The 13,634-nt window shown below is 43.0% G+C and overlaps 1 long non-coding RNA gene and 1 pseudogene across 1 annotated transcript; one reads left to right on the top strand and one right to left on the bottom strand.

Moving 5' to 3' along the window:
* Positions 1-983: 983 nt before the first annotated feature.
* Positions 984-13,425, bottom strand: LOC144303229 (uncharacterized). Its single transcript, XR_013370263.1, has 3 exons — positions 12,479-13,425; positions 3,378-3,532; positions 984-1,530 (listed from the first exon to the last, which is right to left on the bottom strand). It is a non-coding gene; the product is annotated as an uncharacterized LOC144303229 (long non-coding RNA).
* Positions 3,557-5,528, top strand: LOC144303228 (methylsterol monooxygenase 1 pseudogene; annotated as a pseudogene).
* Positions 13,426-13,634: the final 209 nt, after the last annotated feature.

Here is a 13,634-nt window from a genome sequence, read left to right as displayed (position 1 = left end):
TAATATCACCTAAAGGAGTATTTTCTGGGACCCCCAAAGTCATTGAAGGGAGCGATTCTTCCTTTCCCCACCCCAACATCACCTAAGTTAGAATTTCTTCTGTTTTTTTATAGTTAATTAAGGTGGAGTTTCCTGGGCTTCCCAGATCACCTAAGGTTGCTTGTTTTGTGTTCCCACAATCACCTAAAATAGAGATTCCTTCCCCCACCCCCACATCACTAAGATGAGTCCTCTGACCCTACATAAACTATGGTGGCATTTTCTTAGACAATTCCCTAAGGAAAAGCCTCCTTGGCCTGCACCATCACTTAAGGTAGACTTTCCAGGGCCCTAGAAACACCTACGGTAAAATCACTCTTGCCCCCTCTACAACCCAAGGTAAAGTATTTTGGGTCCACTATCACTGGAGGTGGAGTTCCTCGTAAAAAAAAAAAAAAAAAAAAAGGTCACTTCCAATTCCCCCTCCCCAACCCCTAGCAACCAGAACATCTACTCTGCCTCTATAGATAGGCCTATCTGGATATTTCATATAAACTGAATCACACAACAAATGGTTTTCTGTGTCTGATTTTATTTAGCGTATTTTCAGGATTTATCTATGTCCTAGCATGTATCAGTACTTTATTCCTTTTCATGGCTGAGTAATACTCCATTGCATGGTTATACCAAACTTTGTTTATCCATTCATCTGTTGGACATAGATGGTTTACACTTTTTGGATATAATGAATAATGCTGCTATGAATATTTTTTAACATTCTTTTACAAAGTTTTTGTGTGGACATATTTTCAATCCTCGAGTGTATTTCTAGGAGTGAAATTACAGGTCATATGGTAGCTCTATGCTTAACATTTTGAGGAACTGCCTGTTTTCCAGAGCAGTTGTACTCTCAGACATTCTCATCAGCAATGTATGAGGGTTCCGTCTTCAGGTGTATTTTTTTTTTTTTTTAAGATTTTATTTCTTTATTCATGAGAGGCAGAGATACAGGCAGAGGGAGAAGCAGGCTCCATGCAGGGAGCCCGACATGGGACTCGATCCCGGGTCTCCAGGATCATGGCCTGGGCTGAAGGTGGCGCTAAACTACTGAGCCACCCGGGCTGCCCCCCCCTCCCCGCACCACACACACACACACACACACACACCCCTGGGTATCTAGGTTCTTCAGCTTTTAAACCTCAGGGTTTCAAAGGGGAAAGGGAGAGAACTGACCAAGGAGAATCTGGGGAAAACACACCTTGTGCCTTTAACATAGAATGGATGACCTGTGCCCCTTGCCCCTTACCCGGGGTGTCACAGAACCCACCCATCCTGACTTACCATCCTTGCAGCTGGAGGGTAGGGCACCTCTCCTAGACAAGGTTGAAGGTCAGCCGCTGTCATCCTCCCTCTGCCCCTACAGAGCCATGGGCGCTCCTATTAACCCACCACACTCAGCTGCGGTGCCTTAAGGCCTTCATCTGGATTTGTTTGCCTTTCAGCTGCTCAAGGGGTTTCTCTTTATGTTCAGCCACGCCTCTTTGAATCTCACTGAAAAATCAAAGGGATTGAAAATGAGGCGACTGGGTAGCTCAGTTGGTTAAGTGTCCACCTTTGGCTCAGGCCATGATCTCAGGGTCCTGGGATTGAGCCCCAAGTTGGGCTCCTGCTCAGCGGGGAGCCTGCTTCTCCTCCTGCCCCTGCCTCTGCCCTGCTTGTGCTCTCTCTGTCAAATAGAGTCTTTTTAAAAAAGTAAAATCAAACAAACAAAAAAACCCAAAGGAATTGAAAATGCTGGTGACCACAGTTTATAAAAACCTAGAACAAGGCACTTCTGTCCCCATCTAGTCAGGCATCCACTTAGCTACAACTTTCTAAGTCTGATCACCAATTTATAAGGTGATGATCCTGAGTCTGGTCTGGGAAGTGGCTCCCTCTGCAACACTAACATCACAGACCTACATTTTACCATCCTTCCTGAGCTCAACATCCCACTGAGGCCCCAGGCTTGGTAAAGCAGGTGCAGAGAACACAGCTGGTCACATCACCCAAGAGGGCCCTGACTGCAAGTCCACTGACCCCGTGGACCTCGGCACCAGGTAGGAAGCCATTTGCCTCCCACTGCACATTGACACAGCCGTGTCCACCCACTCTAGAACCCACCCGGTCCTGGGATTTTTCCCAGGACAGGATGAGAGGGCAAGCAGCAGAGATGCGTGGGATAGGTGGGTTGAATAAAAAGGAAAGAGAAGTCGAGAAGGAGGACCCTCTGGCACCATCACCTCTACCTTCTACGGCCTCCCAACAGCCCTCCCTCACATCTTTTCCATAGTCCCTTTTGCCCTGTGGATATTGAACCTAGTGCTATCCCAGCCTGAGCCTTCTACCTTGACGTTGGATGCTTATTTGTAACTACCTGAAGTCCTCTGCAATGATAACCCACACAAAGCACTTAGAACATTGCGATTATATCTCCATTTCTGATCTCAAGGCCAGCCTCAGAGAAATCTAGCAAAGCCTAGAGGGAGTTTATACTCCAGGAAGATGAAAGTCTCTATTTTGCTTACAACCAAGTTTCTCTCCTGTGCCTCAGGTAAGGGCACCCTATCACTGCCAAAACTACATCCTAAGAGTTGAGACCTGAGGCCATTGCTCTTGACTTGGGTTATAATGATAATGACCTTGATTTCTTGATACAGCCCTAGAAATCCTGGCATATCTTGCCTCCAAGTGTTTTCTGCATTTGATTTATGAAGAATGCCAAGTGGGACGTTGCTGCTGACCTAATGCTTGTCCATAAAATGTGTTCTTAAAAATCAGATGCAGACCTGGGGCACCTGGGTGACTCAGTCAGTTGAGCATCCAACTCTTGGTTTAGGCTCAGGTCATGATCTCAGGGCTGTGAGATCGAGCCCGAAGTCAGGCTCCCCACTCAGCAGCAGGTCTGCTTGAGAGTCTTCCCCTCTGCATCTCCCCCAACTCATGTCCTGTTTCTCTCAAATAAATAGAAAATAAAAAATAGGATGCAGACCCGATGAATCATGAAGCCATCCTGCCTCTAAGACTAATAAAAAGTGGTCTGCCAGCCCAAATCCCCCTACCAAAGACAGGTAGGGGGCTGTAATGGGGTCATCAGGTATACTTATCATCTGCTAAAAAATAGTGATTTTAAAGGCTTGTTCTTAAGTGTTTGTGTTTTCAAGGGTCACTGACTAACTCATGGTCCAAACACCAGGTAAAGAGGAAATCTTCCAGCATTTGGTCTTCAGGAGGAGTTGAAAATGGAAAAAAAAAGAAGAAAGTAAATAAATCTGTGATCTGCACCCTGAAACCCTAATCTCATGTTGAAACCATGAAGACCACTGCTCTCCTGACCTAAGGATTGTAGCGACACTGACCTTGACTTCTCCATGTAGCCTAGATAGCCTGGTCCAGTCCCGCCTCATGCTGGGTGTGCATGTCAGCTTCCACTTACGTCTTCCACATCACCTCCTCCTCCTGGAAGTGGAGCCAAACTCTTCAGATCATGTGCCACTGATAAGTATCATATGAGCTGCATCAAAAGGAAATGTCAGGCTAATTTTAAAACATGTTCCTCAGGTGGTCATTAGGCCAGTTCTCAATCTTGTTACACATTAGAATCACCTGAAATACTTTAAAAACCTAGGGCTGCCCCTGCAGGCTCTGGAGATTCAGTTAGATTGGCTTAGATGAGGTGTGGCTTGAGCAGGTTCTAAAAGTTCTCCAAGTTCTCCATGAGATTCTAATGTGCAATTAACCTGAGTTGTGCAGTCAGGGCTGGGAATCACTGCATTAAATGGGAACCTGATAATTAACCTTTCAGGATGATGTGGTTCCATTTGTGTTCCACTAAGTTAATTGACCCAGGTAAGACTTTATTTGAATCTTAAGATGGGGTTCCCGCCACTCAGCCAGAATTCTAAGGCTTCCTGCAGAGATTTGAAAAATGGCAACAAATGAAAGTATCAGCATCTTTAGTTCAGCATCCTTGGCTGTGGAGTATGTAGATTCACTTTTACCTGAGAACCCTCTACAAGAACCATTTAAAAATGCTTGGAACTATATGTTGAATAATTATACAAAGTTCCAGATTGCAACATGGGGATCCTTGATAGTTCACGAAGTTCTTTATTTCTTGTTCTGTTTACCTGGATTTTTGTTTCAATTTATACCTTTCATGAAAAAGTACAAAATTCAAAAGGATAAACCAGAAACATGGGAAAACCAATGGAAATGTTTTAAAGTGCTTCTCTTTAATCACTTTTGTATCCAGCTTCCTTTGATCTGTGGAACTTATTATTTTACAGAGTATTTTAATATACCTTATGATTGGCAAAGAATGCCAAGATGGTATATGCTTTTGGCAAGATGCTTTGGCTGTGCGGTGATTGAGGATACCTGGCACTATTTCCTGCATAGGCTCTTGCATCACAAAAGAATATATAAATACATTCATAAAGTTCATCATGAGTTTCAGGCTCCATTTGGAATGGAAGCTGAATATGCACATCCTTTGGAAACTCTGATTCTTGGAACTGGATTTTTCATTGGAATCATGCTTTTATGTGATGTCATTCTCCTTTGGGCATTGGTGACCATTCATTTGATAGGAACTATTGATGTCCATAGTGGCTATGACATTCCCCTAAACCCTTTAAACCTGATCCCTTTCTATGCTGGTTCTCGGCATCATGATTTCCACCACATGAACTTCATTGGAAAGTATGCTTCCACATTTACATGGTGGGATAGAATTTTCGGAACAGACTCTCACTTTACTGCCTATAATGAAAAGATGAAGAAGATTGAGAAATAGATGCAATAAATATCTCATCTCCACCATCCTGAAAGCACACACCTCCCTGAATTGAAGCGAATAGCTAACCTTGCTTCTGCGGAGCAGAAATAAACCTGTGTCTTGGCTGCTAAGTGATACAAAGAACATTAACAACCTTTAATTATCTTCCTAGCGAGAACTTTTTCTACTTTACATAAAAGTTCTGTATGTGTAGAAATAAGTAAATCTATAACGAAGTATGATTTTCGTGAGGAGGTTGTAGAGGCCGTGTTGCTAACCTTACAGAATGGTTCTAAGTAATGGAAGAAGGATCAGTCTGTCTTTCCCCCGTAACAGCAGAGGCCTGAAGCTAAGATGGGTCTTTAAAATCTTGTAAATATATAGTGGCCATTTCAGTATCTCTTAGCAGGGTGTTGGCCTCATATTGAACTTTAAACATTTTCTAGAATTGGCCTAAACATCCAAGTATCATGGGTCGAACCATATCGATCGACAGTGAGTTCTTAGCCCACCCCAAGAACTTCCACTCTGGTCCTAAGCTGACTGGGTTGGGGTGATTCTCCTTCTTTGAGAAGCCCTTTCGGATGGCAATGTGCTACTGGTATCTATAAATTAAGATGTTTCCGAATTGTTGTAAATGGGATATTTTAGTCTAAAGGTTTTCGGGTTACTTGAATTTTTTTTTAAAAATTGAGCTTTATTTCTGCTATTTACCCTTTCATTTTTGTATATCAAGTTTTCATTATACTTAAAACTGTATCTTGAAACATTGTGAACTGACTTGCTGTATTTGCACTTTGAACTATTGAAATAAATGTGATTTTTTTTTTGGTCTGATAAAAAAAAATCTTAAGGTGGATAAAATAAGGATATCTACTTGAATTAGATGAGTGTCAACTTTCTTCTCTTTTTACTTTTTTGTTTTGAGGTTATGTATAGTGATGATTTTTTAAAATATTTTTATTTTTATTTATTCGTGAGAGACACACAGAGAGAAGCAGAGACAAAGGCAGAGGGAGATGCAGGCTCCCTGCAGGGAGCCTGATGTGGCACTTGATCCGAGGACCCCGGGATCATGACCAGAGCCAAAGGCAGACACTCAACCACTGAGCCACCCAGGTGCCCCCATAGTGATAGTTTAAAGAGTCCAATAGTTCAATAAGATCTGTCAGAAAAACAACAGTCTCTCTTCCCTCTTCTTCCATTTCCCAGTCCCAGATACAACTTCTTTTAACTCTTTTAACCAATTCCTTTGATATTTGCCTCTGTATCTTTAAATAGAATGCTTGGATTACTACTTCATTTTCAGTTTGGGATATAAGCTATTGTCTTCATACCATGACTGGTGAAGACATATGTCCTTTATCCCTCATCTCCTGCCACACTAAGATTTCTGTCCCCTATCCAGCCCGATACAGTTATGCCATAATTTTATTTACATCAATGTTCATTTTTATGTTATTATGATTTTGTATGTCACTCAGAGCTGAGCCATGTAACAGGCTATGATTATTTTTCCTTTCTTGTACATTTATTTCCTTGAGTTAATCATGGTCTTAATTTTTTACTTGGCGACCTTTTATTAGCTGTTAATGAACTTTTCAGCAATCCATTCTTAAATTCTCCTCCAGTTGTTTAAATCTCTTCTCAAGGCATGTATTCACAGAAGGCATTTTATAAATCTCACCTTTCTGAGGAACTCTCTCCCAGAGCCTATGATCTGAGCAAATCTAGGCTTGTTGTCCTCCATGCCTGCTACACACTTGTCATCTTGCATTATCCCTTCAGTATCATCCTGGATTTTCTTCACTTTTCACCCCTGTTGGGTCTCCTGTTTCTGTATCCCTGCCTTTTTTCTTTATTTTTTTAAATTTTTATTTATTTATGATAGTCACACACACAGAGAGAGAGAGAGAGAGAGAGGCAGAGACACAGGCAGAGGGAGGAGCAGGCTCCATGCACCGGGAGCCCGACGTGGGACTCGATCCCTGGTCTCCAGGATCGCGCCCTGGGCCAAAGGCAAGCGCTAAACCGCTGCGCCACCCAGGGATCCCTTTTCTTTATTTTTTTAAAGATTTTTAAAAATGTATTTATTTATGAGAGACACAGACAGAGAGAGAGAGAGAGAGAGGCAGAGACACAGGCAGAGGGAGAAGCAGGCTCCATGCAGGGAGCCCGATGTGGGACTTGATCCCGGGACTCCAGGATCACACCCTGGGCTGAAGCCAGCACTAAACCACTGAGCCACCCGGGCTGCCCCCTGCCTTTTTTCTTTCTTGCTTTACTCCCCCATTTTGCTGAAACACATCCTCCAGTAACTTCCTGAGAAAGAGTATGAGAAATAACAAGAAGCCTCACATGTTTGAAAATGTCTTTATTTCACCTTCACAGTAGACTAATACTTTGGGCATAAGTTCTAGATTGTAAATTATTTTCACTCAGAATTTTATTTTACATTTTATTTTATTTTATTTTATTATTATTTATGAGAGACACAGAAATAGAGGAAGAAACACATGAAGAGGAGGAGAAGCAGGCTTCATGAAGAGAGCCTGATGCGGGACTCGATCCTGGGACTCCAGGATCATGCCCTGAGCCAAAGGCAGATGTTCAACCGCTGAGCCACCCAAGTGTCCCTTCACTCAGAATTTTAGAGGTATTCTTCCATTTTCTCTCTCTTTTTTAAAGATTTATTTATTTGACAGAGAGAGAGCACAAGGAGGGGGGACAGCAAGCAGAGGGAGAGGGAGAAACAGGCTCCCCACTGAGTAGGGAGCCCAATGTGGGGTTCAATCCCAGGACCCTGAGAACATAACCTGAGCCAAAGGCAGATACTTAACCGACTGAGCCATCCCCAGGCATCCCATGTTCTCTATTTTCTTCTAGCTTCCACTGTTAAAAGCATTCTTCCAATGTTAACTTCCAGTGTTGGTTCCTGATCCTTTTTTTGGTAGACTGTTTTTTGTTGTTGTTTTTTTTTTCCTTTCTCTCTCTAGAAGCCTATAGGATCTCCTCTTTGACCCAAGGGTTCTGAAATTTCACAACGATATATGATATTCTTTTTTTTTAAGATTTTATTTATTTATTCATGAGAATACACAGAGAGGAGAGAGAGAGAGAGAGGCAGAGACACAGGCAGAGGGAGAAGCAGTCTCCATGCAGGGAGCCTGACGTGGGGACTCGATCCCGGGTCTCCAGGATCACACCCTGGGCTGCAGGCGGCACTAAATCGCTGAGCCACCAGGGCTGCCCCAATATATGATATTCATCCATGTGCTAGGCACTTGGGTGAGACTTTTTACCTGGAAACTTAAGTCCTTCAACCCTGAGATTTTTTTTGAAGCATTTTATTGCTGATGCCATCCTCTCTGCTTTTCTGTTTCCTGCTCCCAGAACTCCTAATGTTTGGATGTTGAACTTCCCTGATGCCATTTACTTTTCCAAATACAGCTGGAAGAGTTTCATTGTAGACACTGTAGGACTAACCCAGTCCCACTAACCAACTTCCTTCTTTCCTGGGCTGTAAGTTTAGAATGGGAAAAGCTAAATAGTTGCTTTCCCAGCTACTCTTGCAGCTAGAACTCACCATGTGACAAAGTCCTGGCCAATGAGATGTTCGCAAAAGTGTTGGAAGGTTCTGGAAAATCTTGTTCTTTCCTAACATTAAAGCACAGACAATGCTAGCATGGCTCCTCTCCCTTCTCCCCACCTTGAATATGGAGTCATATGGATGAACATGGAGCTCAAGAGTTATCTTGAAGTCATGAGGAAATGGCAAAACAATCACAGATGTTATCCATAATATTTTTATATCAACCACTGAACCAATTCCAGAAGCTCCATGTCTCCTAAATGTTTGTTACATGAGAAAAATGAGCATTTCTTAAGCCTCTATAGGTTAGTTTTCTTGTTACTTGCAGCCAAATTTATTCCTGATAGATTCCTGCTAACTATAGACACTTACTAAATATTTGTCTGGATGAATTTTACAGAGAGTATGAGAGATTTGAGCCCATGGATGTCATATGTAAAATGTTTTCCTAAGAGACAAAACAGTAAATAAACAAACAAACAAATAAAAGGAAAGTGCCCAGGTCTCTCTTGGTGTCTTCAGAACAACTGTAGAAAAAGATTAGGAGGACCAACAGGAAATTTTCTTCCAAGTAGGCAGAGAAAGATACCAGATGAGTCTGGGGAGAATGGCAGGATAGCAATGTCATGGCAGGGAAAGAGCACATAAAACCCCACTGCACACACACACACACAGACACACACACACACACACACACACAAATTTTTCTTCACAGGCTTAGAGAGTCACAGTATTTGGACAACAAGGGTGTTACTTGCAAAGCAGCAAGAGAGGAAAAAGACCCAAAATGTCTGGCGAAGGAACACTTTGTTTTATCTAAAATACAGTCCTAACCATTTGTTCTTCTTGCCTTATATGTATGTTGAACCAAAATAATTACTCTGTAATTTGTGCTCCCAAGGCAGACCATCCAGTGTTTTAACAGGAAGAAGTAGAATCGCATAAAAAGTAAAGCTCAGGGGATCCCTGGATGGCTCAGTGGTTTAGCGCCTGCCTTCGGCCCAGGGCGCAATCCTGGAGGCCCGGGATCAAATCCCACGTCAGGCTCCTGGTGCATGGAGCCTGCTTCTCCCTCTGCCTATGTCTCCCCCCCGCCCCACACCATGTGTGTGACTATCATAAATAAATAAAAATTTTTTAAAAAGTAAAGCTCATGTCATTCTAAAAACTAGACTCTAAAGTTTTTTAGAAATAAATGTTTTTCAGCATGATTTTGTGTTTCCATTACCCAAAAAATCAAGGGGCTAAAGCAAGAGTAAATTTGATTTAAAAGATATGTATTAGGCACCAGTTGCATATCCAGAAAGGACCCAACTTGGCTATGACATTAGTTTCCTGCTGACAAGTCAGGCAGGGTCAGATAAAGTGAGGTATCATCCACCACAGGATTCTTCTGCACCTTTAGGAACTAGAGTTTGCCCCACTGGAAACAGATCATTTCTCAGAAATGAGATTTCAAGAGAAAGAAGTTGGCTTTGCTGTGGTTTGATGGCTCTGACCACAGTTTTTACCACAGCTATTTCTATTTTTGAAACCTACTTTCCAGTAACTATGAGCAGACCTCAAGTCTGGCAATTGTCCAGAAGGCCTTCAACCGCAGAGACCCTTCTGCTGAGGCCCAGGGCGTGTTCCACAAGTAGACGGAAGGTGGGGGGTGGGATGGATAAAGGAGGGCGCCAAAGGATAGCAAGTGGAATTGTGGGGGAGAGGGTACTTCTTGGGCGAGGGGCATCTTGGTAACCTGGTACAGGCTGAGCCACAGTGTGGGGCTTGCCAGCATCTACACTACCTGAAGAGGGCACTCAGATACAGCCGTGCTGTCCACCTGTGACCCAGTACAACTTCCTCATGGGACCTGAACATATGAGAAGAGATTTTTGAACAGTAACTCTTAGTAACCCTGGCTCCTCTAATGAAGAAGTATCCTCCTTCATCAGGGTCACTTAACTATTGTTTAAGAGGGTCCCTTTGTGGTGAGGCGCAGTGATGACTTGCCCTAGGAGCCCTGTATGTGCAGAGGCAGGAAAGTTGCCTCAACCTCAAGACTCACAAAATTGGTCTTCTTGGGACCCAGGGTGGTTGGTTTGCCCCATCTCTGCTCCCAGAGGAAAGAACAGGGAGCTCAGAGGTGCACACATGCCACAGTGGTCACTGCTTCCTCTGGCTTATTCTATTGAACAGAATTGAAATTCCCTCTCAGCCTTAGCTCCTTACTTGTTAAAGCTAGTTTTTCACTTATGTATTTAACTTTATTGTAGTTGGGTCTCTGCAATTTTTTACAACTTGGTCTTTTTATACTCAGTTTTCAAACTCCCAACCTAAATAACAACTTGTTAGTGGCACCAGGGTGGCTTACTTGGTTAAGCGTCTACCTGTGGCTCAGGTCATGATCCTGTGGTCCTGGGATCAAGCCCTGCATCGGGCTCCCTGCCCAGTGGGGAGCCTGCTTCTCCCTTTCCCTCTGCCCCTCTCTCCTGCTCATGATCTCACATGCTCTCTCTCTCTCTCTCTCTCTGATAAAAAAAAAAACTTGAAAAATTTTATATAACAACTTGTCTTTAAAAATATATTTAACTGGGTGTTATTCTGTATGTTGGCAAATTGAACACCAATATAAAATAAATTTATTATTAAAAAAATAAAAAATAAAATAAATAAAATAAAAATATGTTTAAAATAATAGAAGGAGGGGTGCCTGGTTGGCTCGGTTGGTTGAGCAGCTGCCTTTGGCTCAGGTCATGATCTTAGGGTCCTGAGATAGAGCCCCACATCGGGCTCCCCACTCGGTGGGGAGTCTGCTTCTCCCTCTCCCTCTGCTGTTCTCCTTGCTTGTGCTCTCTTGCTCACATCCTCTCTCTCAAATAAATAAGTAAATAAAATCTTTTAAAATAAAACAATAGATGTATAAATAATTTATACTACTTCAATCCTGTACAGACATTTTAAATTATAATTGTCATTTTACAATTCCTGGAGGGAATAGAAATTGGCACAGCCACTTCTTATTTTATTATTTTTAGATTTCTATTATGGACAATTCCAAAAATACAAATTTAGAGGAAATGACATAATGAATCCTCACATACCCAATACCTGCTTTATACCCTTTTCTCATAAGCAAATCCTAGCTTCTCCATACAAGCTCCTGAGTTCTCTAACACAAACATGGTCAGTCACCTTCACATGGTCCTGCTTTAAAAAAAAATAAAAAGATTCTATCTATTTATTTAAGAGAGAGCAAGAGTGAGGTAATAGATATATCCAGAACAAACAGGGGAAGCAGCAGAGGGAGAGGGAAAAGCAGGCTCCTCACTGAGAGCCCAACGCAGAACTTGATCCCAGGACCACAAGACCATGACCTGAGCCAAAGGAGATGCCCAACCAATTAAGCCACCCAGGTGCCCCTGGTCCTGCTTTTTTTAGGACAAGACATTCCAAGTTCATCCTGTACTTTTGCTGTCCTAATAGAATCAGCCATTTCATTTAAATAAATAGTATTTAGAGATCCCAATTTGGGTTCTCAGGGTAAGAATGATCTTGAGCTGGTCACTGTTTCTAAGTTACAATGCCTACTTTCACATTCTTTTCTTTAAAAAAAAAAAGATTTTATTTATTTAGTTGAGAGAGAAAAAAAAAAAACATAAGCAGGGGAAGAAGGAGAGGGAGAAGCAGGTCCCCACTGAGGAGGGAGCCAGATGTGGGGCTCGATCCCAAGACCCTAGGATCATGACCTGAGCTGAAGGCAGATGCTTAAGCGACTGAGTCACCCAGGCTCCCCTCCTACTTTGGCATTCTTTTCTGGCTCTTTTAAACATCTGGACTCACATAACTACTCTAGGTCACACTTGACATTGACTTCACTTAGAGTAAGGATCCCAAGGACAGGAAACACAGCACACCAGCCGAGCAGTGACAGGCATTTCTCTAGGCATTCCACTCCCTGCCCTCATTGGTCATCAAGAGATGCAGACTGCTGGTTGACCCATGAGCTTGACTGGGAAAATCAGAGGCTCCTTACCACCACTCACCCTCTCCATTAATCTATCCCCAACTCCACCTCCAGTCCTTGGAATGTATGTTCTGCTTACCCTTCCCACAGTGGGAGCTATTCCAAGGACGTATCCTTGAGAGAGTAAGGTGTGGGGACCATCTGGACCGTGCGTGTAACTGAAGCCAGTCAAGGCAGCAGGGTCCAGCACTCCGCCTGTGCACAGTGACAGTTTGTGTAACGAGCTGCCGCCTCTGGAGTCCACCGTGGCCGTCCTAGTGTCTGGGTCTGTGGCATGAGTTTTGGGCTCTGGTAACAGAGACTTCCCCATTCCTGCCCAAAGCAGAAGCTGGTTCGCCACTGTTCCCACAAATCCGTGACTGTTCCATGTTCTTTCACTAAATTCTTTATTGTTCTCTCTCTCTCTCTCTCTCTCTCTCTCTCTCTCTCTCTCTCACACACACACACACACACACACACACACACACACACACAAAGGCCTCTGTATAAACTTTTAAGATTCTGGTAGGTAAAGATCTGCTCATCTTGCAGCCACATAAGACAAGCCTCGTAAGTAAGTTCTCTTGATGAAACTGGCCACCTGCTGACCCGGAGTGGTCTGCCTCTTTCTCCAATTTGCCCTTGCCCTCTGGTACAGGGGCCAGTTTGTGAACCCCCCTCCCCAACAGTTCCCATCATAGGGTTGCCAGCTAAAACACAGGATGCTCAGTTAAGCCTCAATTTCAGATAAACAATGATTAAAAACCTCTTATCCCAATTAGGAACCAATATCTCTAGCAACAGTTCTATAGGACAAGCTTGTTCCCATGTCCCAACAAGGGACATGCCCAGTTCCAAGTCATGATTCTCAGGGAACCCCCAAACCATAGCTTCCCACTAGGTCTTTCTAATTCATTCACTGTCCTCACTGTCCAGATACAGTGCACCATTTTTACCACAAGCCATGTTGCCTAGTAACGCAGCTGACATTCCACTCTTATCAGATTCCCAGGAGAACAGAGCTATAGAAAGTAAACTCCATGGAGAATGAGAAATAATTTTTTTTTAGCCCTGTATATATACAGGCCTTTTTTTTGGTGGTCAGAGCTAGGACAATATACAAAGATAGACACAGATTATAGAGGAAAAGGAAAGACTCAGTTTTCCACCTAGGGAGAAAACCCAGTTCTTCCTTATTATATCTTTGTTTTCTGTGTGTTTCCTTTCCTACTCACGTGAAACACTTCACTCCTGAC

Source organism: Canis aureus, chromosome 32, assembly GCF_053574225.1.
Source record: "Canis aureus isolate CA01 chromosome 32, VMU_Caureus_v.1.0, whole genome shotgun sequence".
Taxonomy (NCBI): Eukaryota; Metazoa; Chordata; class Mammalia; order Carnivora; family Canidae; genus Canis; species Canis aureus.
This window is presented reverse-complemented; position numbering and strand designations above follow the sequence as displayed.